Source organism: Balaenoptera musculus, chromosome 6 (genome assembly GCF_009873245.2).
Source record: "Balaenoptera musculus isolate JJ_BM4_2016_0621 chromosome 6, mBalMus1.pri.v3, whole genome shotgun sequence".
In the NCBI taxonomy this organism is placed as follows: domain Eukaryota; kingdom Metazoa; phylum Chordata; class Mammalia; order Artiodactyla; family Balaenopteridae; genus Balaenoptera; species Balaenoptera musculus.
In genome coordinates this window covers 64,861,981-64,881,397 of record NC_045790.1, presented here as the reverse complement: position 1 = coordinate 64,881,397, position 19,417 = coordinate 64,861,981, and the positions used below count along the sequence as shown (strand labels likewise).

Below are 19,417 nucleotides of genomic sequence, written 5' to 3'. Positions count from 1 at the left end.
TGCTCTTGCACAAAAATTTCTTATTATTGTTATGAATAGTTGTGATAGCCTCCAAGATGATCCCCAATGATCCCTGTCTCTGAGTATTTACACCCTTGTATCGTCCCCTCTCACATTGTACCAGGTTGGTCTATGGGACCAAAGAATATGGCAGAAGTGATGGCATGCCACTTTTGAGAATAGGTTATAAAACACATTGCAGCTGTGATCTTGATCATTCTCTCTCTCTCTCTCTCTCTCTCTCTCTCTCTCAATCATCACTTGTTCTGGGGAACCAGCTGCCATGTCATGAGTAGCACTGTGGAGAGGCCCCCTATGGAGAGGCACCCCCTATGAGGTCCACATGACAAGGAACTGAGGCCTTTTGCCAACAACCATAAGAGTCAGACTCTTCTTGGAAGTGGACCCACCAGCCCTGGTCAAACCTTCAGACGACAAAAGCTCTCATTGGCATTTTGACTCTAACTTCATGAGATACCCTGAGTCAGAACCATCCAGCTAAGCAGATCCCAGATTACTGACCCTCAGAAACTCTGTGAGATGATAAGCTTTTATAGTCTCAAGCTTCTAAGTTTTGGGGTAATTTGTTTATGCAGCAACAAATAACTAAACTCTGTGTGTGTGTGTGTGTGTGTGTGTATTCAACAGTTAATTAAAATTTATATACATATGTATATGTTTTAATTAACTTTTGAAAATATAGAATATATTGGATCTAATCCAATTTCTATCATTTTTCTATCACCTTTGGTCTTTAAAGATCACCATTGATCCTTGGTAGTTTATAAGCATTTATTCAGTTATTTTTTATATACTTGTTATCAGTGTATACACTCCTTTTTGTATTTGATTTTCCCCCTTAGAATCATTTCACATGTACCAACAGATTGCAACATTCTTAGCATTTTTGCTGGCTATATAGCATTCCTCCCTGTGGCTTTGTCACATCATCTCAAACATTCCCTATTGCAGGACATTTGAGTTACTTTCAGTTTTTAAAATAATAACAAAATAATAGCTGGCACAATAAAAATAGTGCCAATTAGCTGGGCAATGTACTGAGAGTTAAACAGACTAAGTCCCTGCTCTTAGATACATAAAAGACAACACAGAGGGAGCAAGCCCTCCTAAGGTATACACAGACTACAAGCAGATATTGGACACAAACGTTGGCTAAATAAGTGAGCTGCCCTTTAGCTGGGCCTACGATGGTGAGTACAAAGGAGCTGAGCCAACCTGTTTGTGAAGATAATAATAATAATAGTTTTCTAGAATTCGGTATGTTTCCTGCTGAAATATAGGAATGACAGTAGACAATAAAACTTTTGCTCCAAGTCTCAAAGCAGAGTTTCAGAGAGGGTAGCCCTGAACGAAAGCCACTGTCCCCAGACTCTGTGTGTCTGTCTCCTCCCATTTCACCGTTCTCCTCCCCTCCTTTGGCTGTGCTTTGTCAGGGTCTACAATTGTGACTGGAAGAAAGAAATTGACTAAGCCCTTCTTTGCTGAAATCCAGCACGACGATATATGTACCAAGTCTCCTTTTGAACATAGCATTCATTAAAAGGCTCTTACGTAACCAGATCCTGTTAGAGAGGAGCCATCATTTCTCCAACTTGGTTGGTTCTGGTGCTCAAGCTCTGACTTTACCCACGTTCCTTACAGGGTTTTGAGGACCACCAGGTAAGCAAGCCATCTGTAACATTTAAAAAATAATTTGTGATTGAAGGGAGCTACACTTAATATATCAAGAAACATTAGACATGACTAATTCTAAAGCCTCATCAGGCTCGTGCCCATCAGCTAGATTGATGGGCATGAACCTGATGAGGTTGTTTTTTTTTTCCTGATGCGGTTTTAGGTGCAGCCCTGCCAGTGGCAGGGAGGGGGAATTAACACTTCTCTAAAGACAAGACTGAGGTTGTGTTGACATCAGCGTTCCTTATTAAGTTTCAGCTGTGATCATCCTCAACTGAATGTGGGGCAGCCTCCTTCCTTTCCCCTCCTCCCCACTCAGCGCCTCTATCACCCATGGAAGACTCCCCTCCCTGTCAGCTTCACTAAGAGAAACTTCGTTTTTATCTTCCGTTAAAAGTTTGTCTGATGAAAAGGCTCCAAGGCTCAAAAGACAGCTCAGTTGTTTGAAAACTCCTGGGTTAGAGAATGGTGCTATGAGGTCAAGGTCAAAAGGTCACTGGGTCGGGGTTTCCTTGCCAAAGGAGAAAAAGCTTCAGTGACAATGACTCAGCTCAAAGTTATCGCTAACATGGTTGAAAAAGCAAAACAAAACAAAGTAATGCACATGCTGTCCTAGCTGGAATGATCAGTGCTGAGTTCTGGCTCTGCAACCTGGGTTTGCATCCTACCTCCACCACTTAGCACTGTGGCTTTCTGCAGATATTTGAACCTCTTTAAAGCTCCATCTTCATTGCTCCAAACTGTGGATATAATGATGTCTACCTCACAGGAGAAGCAAGTTCTCAATAAGTGCTATCAATTACTAAAATTATATTGTTAATTATAATAATGCTTATATTAGTATAAATATTATATAACTAAGCCTATTATTATAAGTATTATAATAGTTATAATAATACTTATTAATACTTACATCTTTCAAGTCAAAGTCTATTATATTACAGTTAATTTAGTGTATGTATTTACTCCCCTAAAGGTCAGGTGGTTTCTCAGGATTCTTCATCTTTGTGTCCTTTATAAAAATTAACTGAATGCTTTGGACACAGTAGACCCTCAATAAATATTTGTTAAATAAATAAATGTTCTAAATGTAGTGGGTTTGCAGGGATAGGCTTGTACACATAATCCCTCCACTTAGCATCCTAGGAGAATGTCATACACCTTTAAATGCTCTATAAATATTTTATAATAGTAACAATGATATAATGAAGATTATAGTTATGAATAAAGATTACTCTTAGCTTAAATTTCCTGAACAAGGGTTAAGTCCTTCAGCAACATGTAAAACGTATTCACACAGGGTTTCAGCCTAATGCAAACTGAACCCTAACTTACTTTGTTAAATAACTAAATCAAATGAATTGATGAGTCCTTTACCTTTCAAACAGTCGTTTCCAGGAACCAGAAGTGTGGGGCTATAGATTGAAATAAATTAGGCCTTCTTTTTTTTCTAGATTTAGGTAATCATTATCTTACGTGTTTTCCGACAACAGTCAGCAACTAGATTATTTTACATTCATTTCCTAAGCTTTGTGATGCTTCTAACTAAATGGCAAACCAGCTAGTGAAATGTGAGTTATGAGCTTTGGGATATAGAAAGTAGCAGAGCTGGCCCTATGGGCCATTCCCTTCTGCTTCTCTATCTTAGATTCCTCCAACCAGGGAAGCTGAAGCTCTCTTTTGGAAGAGGAAACCACAGAGCCACTGGCAGAAGGTAAGTCTTCCAGACTGTGAGTCATAGACTAGCATTTTGTAATATTAATAAATGTTCCTTAAAAAGAAGATTCCTTAGCAGCAGTAAGACCTTGGGCAAGGGTGAGGGAACACACGGCTTCCCTTAATAAACTTCCAAGGTTGGCACTGGAAAAGGATCTGCAGGTGGTGGATCCAGCTGTCTCAACTGCACAGTCCCCCTGCCCCCCAGTTCACCTTCCCTTTGAGGGAGACTCCCCTGTGCTGTGCTCAGGTTTGCGCCCACACTCTCTCTCTCTTACACACACATACACATTCTTGCCACTTTGACTTCCCTTTAACAATCTGGCTTGAAGACAGCTAAAACCCCTTCCTTCACATCTCTGTAAAAGATTTGAGAATGACAAAACTTAAAATCTCAATGATAACTATGGTATACATCCATTGTAAACAAACAAACAAAAAAAAAAAGGTGGGGGGGTGGAGGAGATGAAGAAGAGTAGAAGAGTATTAGGAAGGAAACTACTTCCAGGGCCTGCCCCAATTTTACCTGTCCCAAAGGTCTGGTACAACTTTGGTGACCTCCTGCCTGTGTCTTCCTTGCTCTCTCCTGATTTCTCTCCTTGCTGCCGTGTACCTTATTGGGCCTGAGTGTATGGGACACTCTCAAGGTGCCAGGTTCTTACCTGCAGTATATCCAAGGCCCATTCTAGTCCAACTCACTCTGTGAGGTTTGATCCTTACTGTAACTTGATGAAGCAGGCACAGTAGGTATTCCTTCCATTTTACAGACAAGGCGCTTGAGGCTCAGGGAGGTTAAAGAGTTGGCTGCTGGTGTTTGCACACAATTCCTAGTATATGACAGATGACTAATTGCATTACATGAAGGGCTGCAATGCAAATGGTCTGATAGAATATACCAGTGCAGATACTCTTTAACTGCAAAGTGTGTATAACTTATGGTCATGTTCATTATTAATATACTAGATTACCTTAACTGAATCCTGAGGGAATGGGCACAGGACAAATTGGTTTTGATGGGAAAGGAGGGAGAGGAAAAGGTTCTGAACATGGGGTTGCTGCCAGTAAGACAGTCCTCGATATGACCACAGGTGTAGAGCACTGGGCCATATGATGCCATTGGGGGTGATATGAAATTAATAATGTGTGTTAAAAAGTGCCTGAAGGAAATTTGCTGTAATCTGAACAGTGGCTATATCTAGGTGATGGAGCCATAAGCAATTGTTATTTTTCTTTATTCCTTTTTATATTTTTCCAAAGTTTTTTTCTTATAATGGTCATGCATCACTTTTATAGTCTAGAAAACTGTTAAGTGTTACTTATGTGTTAGCTTATGTTATTTTGTAAAAATATATGACTATAGGGACTTCCCTGGTGGTCCAGTGGTTAAGAATCTGCCTTCCAGTGTAGGGGATGTGGGTTCGATCCCTGGTCGGGGAACTAAGATCCCACATGCGGGGGGTGGGGTGGTGGGGGGGCGGGGAACTAAGCCCGAGCGCCGCAACTACTGAGCCTGTGTGCTCTGGAGCCCGCGCACCACAACTAGAGAGAAGCCCGAGTGCCGCAACGAAGAGCCCTCACACCACAATGAAAGATGCCATGTGCCGCAACTAAGACCTGACGCAGCCAAAAATAAATTAAAAAATATATATATAAATATAGATGACTATCAAATGAAAAACATATGTGCTTCAAAGGACCCTATCAAGAAAGTGAAAAAGACAAGCCACATAATGGGAGAAAATATTTACAAATATATACCACATAAAGGACTAGTATCACTTATCAGATATAAGTAAAGGTCTCTTATAAAGACCAACAATAAAAAGACACATAACCCAATTTTAAAATGGGCAAATTATTTGAATAGACATTTCTCCAAAGAAGATATACAAATGGTCGGTAAGGATATGAAAAGATGCTCAACATTATTAGTCATTAGGGAAATGCAAATTAAAACCATGAGCTACCACTTACTATCTATATATGAGATGACAGTAACAACAGTCAGCAAGGATTTGGAGAAATGAGAACCCTCATAATGGGAATGTAAAATATTACAGCCACTTTGGAAAAGTGTATGAGTTCCTCAAAAAGGTAATCATAGAGTTACTGTATAGCCAAGAAATTCTACTCCTAGACATACACCCAAGAGAAATGAACAGATGTGTTTACACAAACACTTGTACATGAATGTCTTAGCAGCATTATTCTTAAGAGCCAAGAAGTGGAAACAATCCAAAATGCCCATCAATGTATGAATGGATCAACGAAATGTGGTCTTATCCATACAGTGGAATATTAATTCAGCTATAAAAAGGAATGAAGTACTGATACACACTACAACATGGATGAACCCTGCAAATAAATGTTAAGCTTAAGAAGCCAAACCCAAAAGCTGTATGTTACATGTTTCTATTTATATGAAATGTCCAGAATAGGCAAATTCATAGAGACAGAAAGTAGATTAGTGGTTGTCTGGGGCTAAGGTGTGGGGGGGTGTGCTGGGGAGTGACTGTTAATGAGTATGGGGTTTCTTATCGGAATGATGAAAGTGTTCTGGAATTAGATAGTGGTGATGGTTGCATAACTGAAAATATATTCAAAATCACTAAATTATACACTTTAAGAGTAAATTTATGCTATGTGAATTGTATCTCAGTAGGAAAATGACTAAAAATGAAGTAAAATTTCAAATATAAATCCACTAAAAATTCAGAATCTGCCACACTTTTGATTAGGTTTGTCTCCTTTTGAGGACCTACAAAATAAATGTGTACTGACTAAACGTAAGGAAGGAGAAATAAAGGATGGAGGGCACTTTGTGTATGCAGGAGCCCCCTTGGGAATGAGTATTCTTTTCATAGAATCATAGACATTTGGGGGAGGAGGGATTTTAAAGAAGATCCATTGAATCCATATAGCCTATTCTACAGATGAAGAAACTGAGGCCAAGAAGGAGGAAAGAGTTTGTTTACTGTCACCCTGTGAGCTGGCAAAGGAATGAGGCTAAAAGTGAGATTTCCTGCCCCTATGTATCTGTGAGCTTCCCTTTGCTTATCTTCTTCACAGACAGGGGCCATCATTTTCAGGATTTTGCAGGTGTGCTTTGCTGTGAACATGTAGGGATTTCACAGCCTCTTCTCCCCAGAGGCTAGCATCTTGTGAGGTTTGGTGACTCTTTTTTTTTTTTTTTCCTTTTTTTTTTTTTTCTTTAAACATCTTTATTGAAGTATAATTGCCTTACAATAGTGTGTTAGCTTCTGCTTTATAACAAAGTGAATCAGTTATACATATACAGTAGGTTCCCATTACTCTTCCCTCTTGCATCTCCCTCCCTCCCACCCTCCCCATCCCACCCCTCTAGGTGGTCACAAAGCACCGAGCTGATCTCCCTGTGCTATGCGGCTGCTTCCCACTAGCTATCTATTTTACATTTGGTAGTGTATATATGTCCATGACACTCTCTTACCCTGTCCCATCTCACCCCACCCCCTCCCCATATCCTCAAGTCCATTCTCTAGTAGGTCTGTGTCTTTATTCCCGTCTTGCCACTAGGTTCTTCATGGCCTTTTTTTTTTTTTTCCTTAGATTCCGTATATATGTGTTAGCATACTGTATTTGTTTTTCTCTTTCTGACTTACTTCACTCTGTATGACAGACTCTAACTCCATCCACCTCATTACAAATACCTCCATTTCATTTCTTTTTATGGCTGAGTAACTCTTCACTGTAACCTACTTGCAAAAACACCGTGACTGCCTAAAGCCCCTCTGGGTGTGTGCTCTGCTGGAGAGCTCAGGAGGCGAGCCCCTTCCCCGCTCCCTGCTCCCCGCGCTTAAGAAAATCAGTGATTGGAGAGCTGGCATTAGTGTTCCTTGTCTTGGTCATACTTGTCGGTCCTCCCGTCCTGTTTATTCAAACCACCTTCAATTTGAAAGAAGCCTCAAGTCACAGCCTCACTTGCACCCACTTAGGTTGCTCTGAATCGAGTGTCTGACTTCCTAGCTCGGTTCTAAGCTCCCCAGGCAGGCACTGCGTCTTCTTTGGGGTCCCCCGAACACCTGCACCCTTCTGGACACGCATTCTCTCCTTTTCACTGAGGACTCCGTCCTGCATCCGAGCCGGCGCGAAAGCACGGAGGACACAAGGCCGGTCCACAGACTGTCTCGCTCAGGCACCTGCAGGAAACCAGATCCCTGCATGCTCCAGAGTCCCGCTCTCACCAGGGGCCAGGAAACAAACCGACACCTACTGAGCAATTTCTTAGTGGAGGGAGGGGGCAGTAAATGGTGCTAGGCGGGGGTGTTAACCGTGCCAGCCTCCCGCGTCCAGGTACTCCTCTGGGCCAGAGATGATAGAATGGATCTGACGCAAGTCTCACTGGGGATGGATTTTTTTTCCTTCCCTCGGGGAAAGAAAGTAAACACGCGTCGGCAGCAGGAGCGTGCCGGGGCGGAGGGAGCCGCTCTGCTTGCTTCTCGCGGTGCCGAAGCCAGTGGGCCTGGGTGAGGCGGCAGAGGTGCGCCAAGGTGCCTCGTGGGCCTGGTGGAGTTGGAGCGGCGCGCAGGCGCACTGGAGTCTGCCCGCCGGCCGGCTCCGGGGTACAAAGAGAGTGCCGCCGAGAGTCGGGGTTCCTTGAAGTCTCGGGAGCCGCCTGGGGTTTCGCAGGCCTGAGCTGTGCCTCCGGTCCCGCTCCGGGACGCAGCCACAGTCGTTTCCCAGCCGGAGTCGGAGGCTTGTGGGTCTCCGACTTCCTCGCCTTTGCGGTTGCAGCGGGGCCCAGGTGGTTCCAGTACGTTTCGGGGTTTAATTCTGGCGCTTGCGAGCTGGGGCTGGCTCCGCCCTCCCCCCCTCCGCCCCGCCCCGCCCCGCCCCCTCCTCCGAGGTCCGAGAGCCGCGGGCGAGGCTGAGAGGGGCTGGCTGGGTGCCGCAGGTTGAGAGGAGCTACTGGAGGTGAGTGGCGCTGCGGGCTGCGCTGCGCCCCCTTTCCCGTGCGGGTCAGCGCGGGGGCGCGGGGCTCCGACCCCTGCCCCGGGCCGGTCTCCGCGCTCAGCCAGGCCAGCTTGGCGCGCGCCGGTGGCGGAGGGCAGCCCCCGCGGGCTCCCGCTCGCCCGGTTACCCCCGCAGCCTTAGGACGGGCCTAGGGACGGGGTCCGAGAGGTTGCTGCGGCCCCGCGGTCCGCCGTCCCTGCGCGCTGCGGCGGCGGGGCTCGAGGGTTTGGAAGGGGAGCGCGGCGCGTGCGGCTCTGGGGCAGCGGGAAAGTCCGGGCCGGGCCGAGAGGCGGGAGGGTGCGGGCGCCTCCCAGGCCGGGACGCACGGCCCTTGGGTGTCCCCGGGTCCTTTATTAGCCCGGGTAGGCTGAGAGAACTCTCCGAGGCGTCTCCCTTGGAAGTTTTCGGCTCCGCTCCGCAGGAGGGAGTGGCGGTCGACCCCTTTTCTTCCTCGGTCGCGGAGCGGCAGGTGGCCTCGGGTCGCCCTCAGCCGACTCCGAGATGGCTCCAGCCAGGGTTGAAGGGGCCAGGATGTGGGGGAGGAGTGCGGGAGCTCTGGGCCTCCGGGGCCGGTCGAACCCTGCCGGGACAGCGTGGGCTTCTGGTGGTCGTGTCGAGGCAGGGTGCAAGCGCCCTTAAGCAGACTTGTTCCCTCAACGCCCCCCCTCTTCCAAGCCCCTTCCATGCGCACGGCAGCCTCCTCCTCTTGACCATTCTTCTCCGCCTGGGTCCCCGGGGAACTTTCAGAGGCAGCTCTTCGCGGTGGGTCCTGCAAGTCAGCAAGAACTTGTGCTGCGCCGGGGTGACTTGACGAGGGCTTTGGCGAGTTAGCGTTAAAAACAATCTATGGCGTCCCCCAGCGCCCGCTCTCTGCACATCGTCTCTACGGAGGTTCGTCGAATTAATGAAACACTATATCAAGACGGGAGCCCTGAGACTAACAAGGAAGGTTAATCATCCAGATCTATAATTGTGCACTTTCTTGCCCCAGCTTCATCCCATCCACCTCTGAGCTGGATGGAAATCAGGGCCAGTTTCCTCGTTTTTAATTCATGAGTTTATTCACCTTGCTTTTTAGGTGGTACTTAGCTGTCCATCTGCTAGTTGCTTCTTTCATCCAGCTTTCTCTACAAAAAAGTTGGGCACTCCCACATGTTATTTATTTTAAAAGTTGAGATATAATAAACGTTCCATAAATTTACCCATTTAAAGAGTATAATTCGGTGGTGTTTTTGTTTTGTTTTAGTATATTCGCAAAGTTGTGCAGTCATCCCTACTGTCTAATTCTAGAACATTTTCATCACCCCCAAAAGTAACCTCGTGCCCATTAAGCAGTTATTCCCCATTTCCCCTTCCCCCAGCCTCTCACCCCCTCATTATAAGGTGAAGCTTTCCCAAGATAGAAATTGAATGAGAAACCTGAGAGATTATTAACTTCGGCCCTTTTTCAGTTAGTAGATTTGGGGAAAGGTGCTGCTGCTGAAGCAGTGGAAGAAAAATTAAGAATGGGCTGTCCTCTGGTGAGATTACAGTGTCTAAGGATGGAGGAGAAGCTGCCAGTAGAGGAATAATTGCCTCCTTTAAAAATACACGTTAGGGACTTCCCTGGTGGCGCAGTGGTTAAGAATCCGCCTGCCAATGCAGGGCACACGGGTTTGAGCCCTGGTCCAGGAAGATCCCACATGCCACGGAGCAACTAAGCCCGTGAGCTACAACTACTGAGCCTGCGCTCTAGAGCCCGCGAGTGACAGATACTGATCCCACATGCTGCAACTACTGAAGCCCGCACGCCTAGAGCCCGTGCTCCGCAACAAGAGAAGCCACGGCGATGAGAAGCCCCCACTCGCCGCAACTAGAGAAAGCCCACACGCAGCAACGAAGACCCAACGCAGCCAATAAATAAATAAGTTAATTAATAATAAAAACTACACAAGTTAGGAATGCATTTTATCCCTGTAGGTAGGGCATGCCAGTGCTTTGGGGACACTTTCAGCACTTTAGATTTGCCAAGTCCACAAATCACTCCAGTTGAGGTTCTGCCTCAGCAAATGTGAGTTTTGTTTTGTGTATGTGTGTGTGTTTTGGGGGGAGGTGTTAGTTTTGTTTTAAAGTATCCACCCCCCCCCCCCCCAAGAAAGAAACCACAGATAAATGGCCACTAGAATGGATACATTCAAGACTTGGGTTCATTTCATGAGTATCAGCACCTGCTCTCAAACAGCCCTATGAGCTACTGTGCTCATGCATTAACCCTTGGTCTGAGGTGGAGGAGGAGGATGGGAAAGGGTCTAGTTGGAGGAAATTCAAGAAACTGGGGAAAGGAGTTGGAGAAAGGCTGAAAGGGGAGTACTTGTGGGAGCTGAGGTCTGTTAAAATGGAGAAGGGTGAGCAGATTCAGAAGCAGCAAAGGGGAATCTCAGTGAGAAATTTCAGACCCTTAAGCATTTTGTTGGACTATTTGTGCATGCTCTGAAAATCACGTTTTAGTGAGCAGAGCTGAAGCTATCCAAATTACACAACAACCACCGCACTTCTCTTCTGCCCTCCAATCAGTTGAAGTCAAGTTGGTTTCAAATGTTACAGGATATTTTATGCCTGTTGCATGGGTGGCTTGGCTTATCTTTTTTTAAAAAGTAATTTTAAAGTTGAACTATTCACATACATATATATCTTAAGTGTACAATTTGATGAATTTTCACAAAGTGAGCATAAACTTATAACCAGCACTGAGATCAAGAAACAGAGCATTGCCTTGCCTTTTTCCAGTCACCCTGTCTCCCCAGAGGCGACCACTGTCCCAACTATAGGTTAGTTTTGCCTGTCTTCATGGTCTGTATACACATGGGATCATACAGTATGTTTTTGTGGGGGGTTTTGTTTTGTTTTCGTTTTGGTTTGGGTATCTGGCTTCCTTAAGTCAAAATTATGTTTGTGATATTTAGCCGTGTTGTTGCATGTGGCTGTATTTCGGCCATTATCATTGCTGTCCAATGTTTCATTGTGTGACTGTGCCACAGTTTATCCATTCTAGGGTTGATGGGCATTTGAGTAGTTTCCGAATTTTGTCTGTGGGGAATAGTGTGACTGTGAACATTCTACTACATGGCTTGATACACATTACACATTTGTATAGGGGATATAGTCAGGAGTAGAATTGTGCTTAACTCCTCTCCTCCCTCTTTCCTTTCAAATAAAATTCAGTGAAAATTCCTCTAAGGTGAAGGCTGCTCCACCACCTTTCATTTAGAACAAACCAATATCAATGAACTTTAATAAATAATAATTACATTTCTATTTTATGCAAGGCCCTGGTGGGGGAATTCAGAGACTAAGACCCTCATATGGTTCATAGCAGATGGGGAGATGTAAGGATACAGAATTGGATAGGAGGCAGAAGGATGGAAATACCTGATATAAATGGCTCATTGGAAATGTAGGGGAAATTAACACCGAGTAAAGAGATCTGGTTGATGTTTAGGGAGATTGGGCCTTGAAGAATGTGTTCAGGTGGGGATTAGAGTAAAAGGCATTGCAGTTTAGGCCATGACTTTTGAAGGAGCAAGGAAGTCCAGCAGTGCTTGACACATGATAGCATTGTCAGTCAGTCACATGCTTAGAGACCCAGGTGAATGGCAATTTGAGATTGTGCCCTTCATCCAGTGGCTCGTGATTATGAACCAGCCTGGTGATCTCTGTGGAAATGTTGTAGCTCTGAATCCAGACTGGCTAGTTTGAATCTAGGTGCTGCTGCTTGCTGTGTGACCTTTCATATAGTTACTGAACCCCTCTGTGTCTCAACTTCCCATCTATAAAAAGGGGATTATAAAAAGCACTCCCCTGACAGGGTTATTACGAGGATTAAATGAGTTAAAACACGTAGAGAGCACGTTGAAGATTGCCTGGTACACAGTAAGTGCTAAACATGTTTGCTGTTGTTTCTTTAATTTATAATTGTTTAAATTTCTATAGTAATATTTGTACATAGTAAGAATAATGAAAATAACAAAGAAGGGTTTAAAATGAAAGCTAAAACCCATTACTCTTTTCTGATCCCAGCTCAACTATGTCTGTTTTTAGTACTTTTGGTGGTTATCACTGAACAAATTAACTTAAAATTTAGTGGCTTAAACAACTGTTTCATGGTATTATGTGTCCTGTGGGTCAAGGATTCAGGCAGGGCTTGGCTGCTTCTCCTTGTGGTGTTGACTGTCTCTCTACTGCATACACCTGGTGAATGGGCTGGTCTGGAGGGTCCAGGAAGGCTTTGCTTCCATTCCATGTGCCTTGGCAGGGATGGCTGGCAGACTGGGCTCAGCATTAACTGTTGACTAGAGTGCCTACACACGGCAGCTTCAACATGGTGGCCCCAGGTAGCTGCACTGCTTACATGGCCATCACCTTCCCCCAGGTATTAGTCAGGGTCTGTAGAGAAACAGAAGAGTAGGATGTATATATGCTTATAGAAAGATTTATCATAAGGAATTGGCTCACACGATTGTGGAAGTCAGTGATTCCAAAACCTGCAGCGTGGGCCAGCAGACTGGACACCCAGGAGAGCTGGTGTTACAGATGAAGACTAAAGGCAGTCTGCTGGAGAATTCCCCCTTGCTCCGGGAGGCCAATCTTTTTGCCCTATTCAGGCCTTCAACTGATTGGATGAGGGCCACATGTTATGGAGAGCTTTACCCAGAGTTTACCAATTATCTGCTTTACCCAGAGTTTACCAATTAAAATGCTAATCTCATCCCAAAACACCCTCCAAGAGGACACATACAATTAACTTGAGCTATGAGTGCCTCAAGTGAACCAGTTGGAAGCTTCTTGGCCTTTTATGACCCAGCCTCAGAAGTTACCTAACTTCTCTTTCACCGAGCTCTGTTGATTGGGTCAGTCACAAAGCCTGCTCAGACTCAAGGGGAGGGGCCATAGACTGGCCACTTGATGGGAAGAGTGTCAAAGAATGTGAAGTCTTCTTTTTAAACCTGCCACAGTCTACACTTGTTTCACAAATTTGACAATAGCTCTTAACTTCCTGCTAAGGAAGAACTGGAATTTGTATTACCTCCCACCTCTCTTTTCTTCCTCTCCTCTTTGCCTCCCAATATTTATTAGATATCCTATTATTTTTATTTTATTAATTTTAGTTCTCTTTTTTCAGTTACCTTTGTAATTTTTTAAAAAATTGTTTATTTATTTGGCTGTGTTGGGTCTTCGTTGCTGCGCGCCGGCTTTCTCTAGTTGCGGCGAGCGGGGGCTACTCTTCGTTGCAGTGTGCAGGCTTCTCATTGCGGTAGCTTCTCTTGTTGCGGAGCACGGGCTCCAGGCGCACAGGCTACAGTAGTTGCAGCCCCCGGGCTCATTAGTTGTGGCTCATGTGCTCTAGAGCACAGGCTCAGTAGTTGTGGTGCACGGGCTTCGTTGCTCCACGGCATGTGGGATCTTCCAGGACCAGGGCTCGAACCCATGTTCCCTGCATTGGCAGGCGGATTCTTATCCACTGCGCCATCAGGGAAGTCCCTACCTTTATAATTTTAAATAACGTGTTCCACACTTGACAAGGCCGTGGCAGGTGGAACGCTCACGTTTGTTGGAGTGTTTGTGTGTGTGTGTTTCGGAGGGGCAGTGAAGGAGAATAACAGAAATATCTTGAATGGGGGACATCTGACAATGAGGCTCTTACTAAAACACTCCAGCCACTAGGTGTGTGAATTGCCTTGAGCATGTACTCTGCGTGAGCAGAGCAGGTGACATAATCCAGCAGTTTTTATTTTCTCTCTTTGGCTTCTAAACTCAGGTACTCGTTTGCCTTTTCCTTTCTTCAGCTTTGCATTTGAAATATGAATGCTGGAAGCAAATGATATTCTCATTGATGAAGAAGCTTAAAACAGATATACTGTTGAGCTGGATATTTGTGTATGGATGTATACACCAGGAAAACCTGTCAGAAATGAGTATCCTTATGTTTCTTTTGTTACAGAAGCGATCAGTTAATTGGAGAGAGTTATATATTTCAGGAACCCTCTAGCTCTGTTTTAGGGTGGTTTTTTTACTTTTTAAAAGAATTCATTTAGGGCACTCCCTGGTGGTCCAGTGGTAGGACTTGGCGCTTTCACTGCTGGGGCCCGGGTTCAATCCCTGGTCAGGGAACTAAGATCCTGCAAGACACTCGGCGCCGCCAAAAAAAAAAAAAAAAATCATTTAGTTAATGGAATTGACCAATGGGGCATAGTTTAAGTCTCAGGAGACATACTAATACATTTTTATAATTATCTAATCCCCTGAGAAGCACACAAGAAGAACCTCTATTCTTGTTGGTTTACAGTTATTGCATATTGCAGTTAAAACTCCTTTTAATATTTATTTTATCTAATTTTTGGCTTGATTAGAGGCAAGAATGTAAATTTGTTGATATTTGCATTACATTTTTGGCTACATTTGTTCAGATTTCTGTTGGTAATTCCGACTTGTTCACCCTTTGACCTTGGGGAAAATATGAAAAAATAATTAGGTAGAAATCAAGCCTGAATTTATTCATCCTTCCTCCTTTCCCTCCTCTCCCTTCCTCTTCCCTTCTCCTTCTCTTTTGTATTATTCTTAACAGAACTGCTCTTTCCTATAAAAAGACGTGTTTAAGAGTAACCCTTTTTAGGGGCTGGAATTGTCCCTATTATGTGATGTTATGACTCACTTTTCTATGAAATACTCCCTCATCTCCCTTCCCCAAAATAGAACCATAGACCCAAGCTGATCATCTTTGTATTATATCTCATTCCAGTCACTACTCTAGCCCAAAGGATATCCTTCTAATATCACTGATTACTTTTGTCAGATTTTTGAACTTTATAGAATCACAGAGTGTGTACTTTCTTGTGTCTGGCTTCCCTCACTCCATGTCCTATTTGTAAGATTGATCTGTTGTCTTATGTGGCTATGGGTTGTTCATTTTCATTGCTTATTGTATTCCATTGTGTGAATATACTACTGTTTATCCATCCTACTGGAGATGTACATTGGGTTGTTTCCAGTTTTGGACCAATAATGAACAGTGTTGTTATAAACAATTTTGTGCGTGTTTTCTCATGAACCTATGTATACATTTCTGTTGGATAAGTATCTAGGAGTGGAATTGCTGGGCCACACAGGTCACCTGTAGTAGAGACTGCCAGAATGGTTTTATTAATTTATGTTTTCAACAGTGGTATGTGAGTTCTAGTTGCTCTACATTCTTGTCAATGCTTGTTAGTGTCTGTTGTCTTATTTTAGCCATTCGAGTAAATGTGTGTTGTTGAATTCCCCAGATGACTAATGAAGATGAGCACCTCAAAGAGAGCTCGTATTCTTTTTGTTTTATAGCACAGTGAGACAGGAAAGGTAGGCCAGTTAAAGAATTCATTGAGACTTTATATCAGTTTCTTAACTAGTCTAGCTTTTCTGTTTTTCCATGCTGTATAATTCATTTCTTGTGAGTTTTTTTCTTTTAATTGGTGGGAGACGCATCTCAAGAGATTTACTACTAATAAAAGTTTAAAGAGCGGAAATTTGTGAATAAACTCTACTGGTTCTGAGAATTAAAGTATTCAGTATATTTAAAGACTGAAATTTTGCTCATGCTGTCTTACTCTTTCAACTTTTCTCATTTGTTAAATCAATCTATTGATTTTTGCTATTCACTGTGAAATTTTTATAGGGGAATTTGCATGGGTCATGCTCTGTAGTTGGCCAGGAATTAGATTTCCACATGAAAATGTAAAAGAAGAGTTGAGTTCTTGGTGCGTAATTTTTTTTAAAGATTTATTTTTTATATATATATTTATTTATTTAATTTATTTTTGGCTGCGTCGGGTCTTAGCTGCAGCACGTGGGATCTTCGTTGAGGCATGCGGGATCTTTCATTGCAGTGCATGGGCTTCTCTGTAGCGGCATGCGGGTTTTCTCTTCTCTAGTTGTGGGGCGGGCTCCAGGGCACATGGGCTCTGTAGTTTGCGGTACGTGGGCTCTAGTTGAGGTACGCGAGCTCAGTAGTTGTGGCATGCAGGCTTAGTTGCCCTGCTGCATGTGGGATCTTAGTTCCCTGACCAGGGATTGAACCCACGTCCCCTGCATTGTAAGGCGGATTCCTTACCACTGGACCACCAGAGAAGTCCCTTGGTGCATAATTTTTAAAGGAAAAACAGGGGTTGTCCACACAGGGATAAGTTGGATATTGTGAAGCTTCATGTCCATGCTGAAAGTTTCTTAGAAAATGAAATAAGTAGTTTCGATGAAACTTAACATACGATTTGGTGGACTTGAGTTTATTTTGATTTATTTTCTGTTGGCCTTTTGAAATTCATCCTTCCTCTTCTCTTTAGGGCACCTATTTTATCTTCTCAATTGTTTCTTCTTAAGGATTGTATGCCTCTTTAAGAATGCAACCTGGCTCTGTACTTCCTCAGTGAGTATGTTCTGTCTTCCCTTAAATATTACTAGGGGTATTACTGACCAAGGGATAGACACTATTGGTCTTAAATACTTCTAAGGTATTTGTGGCTACTGTTTGGTTTCTTGGCAGCTTAAATCCTGTGAGGCATAACCTGAAGTGTATTTGGAGAATCCAGGCTTCTGACCTTGAGGGCAGAATAAGACTTCTCTGTCTTCGGAAACATCACCCTTTGCTCTCCTTTAGAATTACGACTCAGGAGTGGGAGGAGAGTTGCCTGAATCCCTATCAAGGAGAGGAGACTGGGAGAGAAATGATTGAGGTTTACTTACTACAACTCAAGAGTTTCTCAGCCCTGGCAGGGTTTCAGTCACAATTGGGAGAAGCAACTCAAATAGTTCACTGCGATGAAAGTTTGTGTATATTGTTTAATTTTTTTTTAATGTTGAGAGAATTCAAGGTTAGTTCTCTGATGAAGTGATGTGAACTTACTTGTGTTCTGATATGTTTTTATTTGGGGGAGGTTGGAAACGGGAACAGTTGCAGCTGTCGACTGGGGTCTGAGAATCGTTCATCATGTTGAGAATGACAGCCATGTGGGAGGGGGACACAGTGTGGAGACACTGCCTTGAGGAACACAGGCTTTTTGTGGAGTGGCCAAGTGGGAGGGGAGTGACTAAGTTACACTTTGTAGGCATTCAGCAGTATTTGTTGAATGAATGTGTATACTTTCATCAGTGGCATACTAAGGCTGCCAAATCTGCATGAGGGTATCAATTCATCAGTTTTTATAGTGGTTTAGGTGCCCACAGAATGGTAACCTGTCCTGCAGGCGATCAGGAATTTCATGCTTCCATCAGTTGAAGTTTAAACATTTTGGTTGTAAAGAGATTAGTCCTAACAAGATTTGACCCCAGCTGCCAGGTGTGTATGAGAGTCAGGTGTTGATTCTTAGCACTTTTCTCCACACACACCTTCTTCTGTATGTATGAACTTAGAGGCCTGAGAGTACTATAAGTTATCCTCCCCACATTCAGTAGACTCTTTCTGTTTTCCAGGAGAGTTTTAATCAATTTTAGTTTAATAGAGAAAGAGAACTGTTTCTTTCATTTGTTTATTATAACCAACGTCAGGAAACAAAAGGCTACTCTTTGGAAACCAGGAAAAGCTAACTGGAAGGACTTGGTTTTCCTTTGGTGAAATCCCTTGTGCTCATATAGCTTTTTCACACCTTCTAGAGAACCAGAGTATCTCTCACTCAAAAATAGAGGGCTGCTATGTCTGGACTCATTTCTGCCTGTTGTTGGAAACGGTGTGCCAGTGGTTCACCTGTTGAAGTCAAGAATGAGTAAGAAGTCCTTGAGGACTCTTAGCCAGCCCAGAAAGATTCAGTAAAGTACCCTTTAGTACAGTGGGAAAAAACTGTCACTTTCCTGCTCTTTTCACCTTTGCCGGTAGAAGGAGGAAATACTGCTTAAGGGCTTGAAGTTTATCTAGTTTATTAATCATTTTCTTGGGAACTTCCTCTTTCAAAGAAAAGGTGTTGTGAACCTCTGGCATCACATCCAAGTTGACCAAATAACCTGCTTACCAGTTGACCTCATTTGAGTCCTGACTTCAAGCTGTTCTTCACATGTCAATGTCTGTATTTTAGCCTAGGTCCCAGGTAGGGCTGTGGGTGCTGAATTCACGGAAACTGTATCATTCTGAGCATCTCCTTTTCTCTACTTGACCCTCAATGACCCAGGGCAGTTTTTCCTTTCCCATCTCTTCCCCATTTCTTAACCTTTATTTTTGGATGGGTTACATTGAAGGGACTTGATTCAGTAAGGGCAGTGGTTAGGAGCTTGGGCTGTAGGGTCTCAGGTCTACTGCTTCCTGCCAGGCATGTTTTTTGCTTTTGTTTGTTTGTTTTTGTTTTTTGTTTTTTTGCCTCTGTGTGTCTGAAAAGGAAGAGTAATATAATCATGCCATGGTGTTTAAGTGTGTCTTGGTGTGGGGGGGAGGGAGGGAGAGAGAAGAGGGAGAAGAGAGGTAAGATAAAGGAAGGAACATTTAGGATATAGTATTTCCTGACTGTAAATCTCCCTGGCACAAAAACTCTCAAAAGAGCTATCTTGTTTGCTTATGGCCGGAGAAGCAGAGAAAGGGCTGTGATCCCAGGTGGCACACAGTAGATCAAAGAAGAACCCTGGGAGCAAGTAAGAGGGCAGAGGCAGACTCAGGGACCTGGGTCCAGTAGGAAACCCCAACTCCATGTAGTGCCACCGCTCTTCTCCCTTCTCTGCATGCTCTTCCACAGTTTTGCCTGAGCAGAATAACCTCTCTCTGCTTATAACATGGGGATGATGAGAGGTGCCACACAGAGGAGCTGCAAGGATCAGTGAGGTAATAGATGTGTGAGCCCTACCCAAGCTTCCTTGAAATCTGAGCGTTGGAGAAGCCTGTTGCTCCTTCTGCTGCCCCAGGCTAAGGAAAACTTTCACAGGCTGTTGAGGATAATAGGATTCCTGGTAACTCTGGAGCTGTTGAGGTTGGGATATTTTTCTCGGGGGGTACTGGGATGGGGAGAGAAATGTTCTTGGTACCATAAGT

At 44.0% G+C, this 19,417-nt stretch overlaps 1 protein-coding gene across 3 annotated transcripts in view; it reads left to right on the top strand.

Annotated features, from left to right (window-relative positions):
* The first annotated feature begins 8,315 nt into the window (after positions 1–8,315).
* The window catches only part of KANK1 (KN motif and ankyrin repeat domains 1), a 192,126-nt gene continuing 181,024 nt past the window's right edge, over positions 8,316–19,417 (top strand). For all 3 annotated transcript variants that reach the window (XM_036854719.1, XM_036854720.1, XM_036854716.1), the window contains exon 1: positions 8,316–8,364. The gene's annotated coding sequence lies outside the window, so the exon portion shown is untranslated. The remainder of the gene's footprint in view (positions 8,365–19,417) is intronic.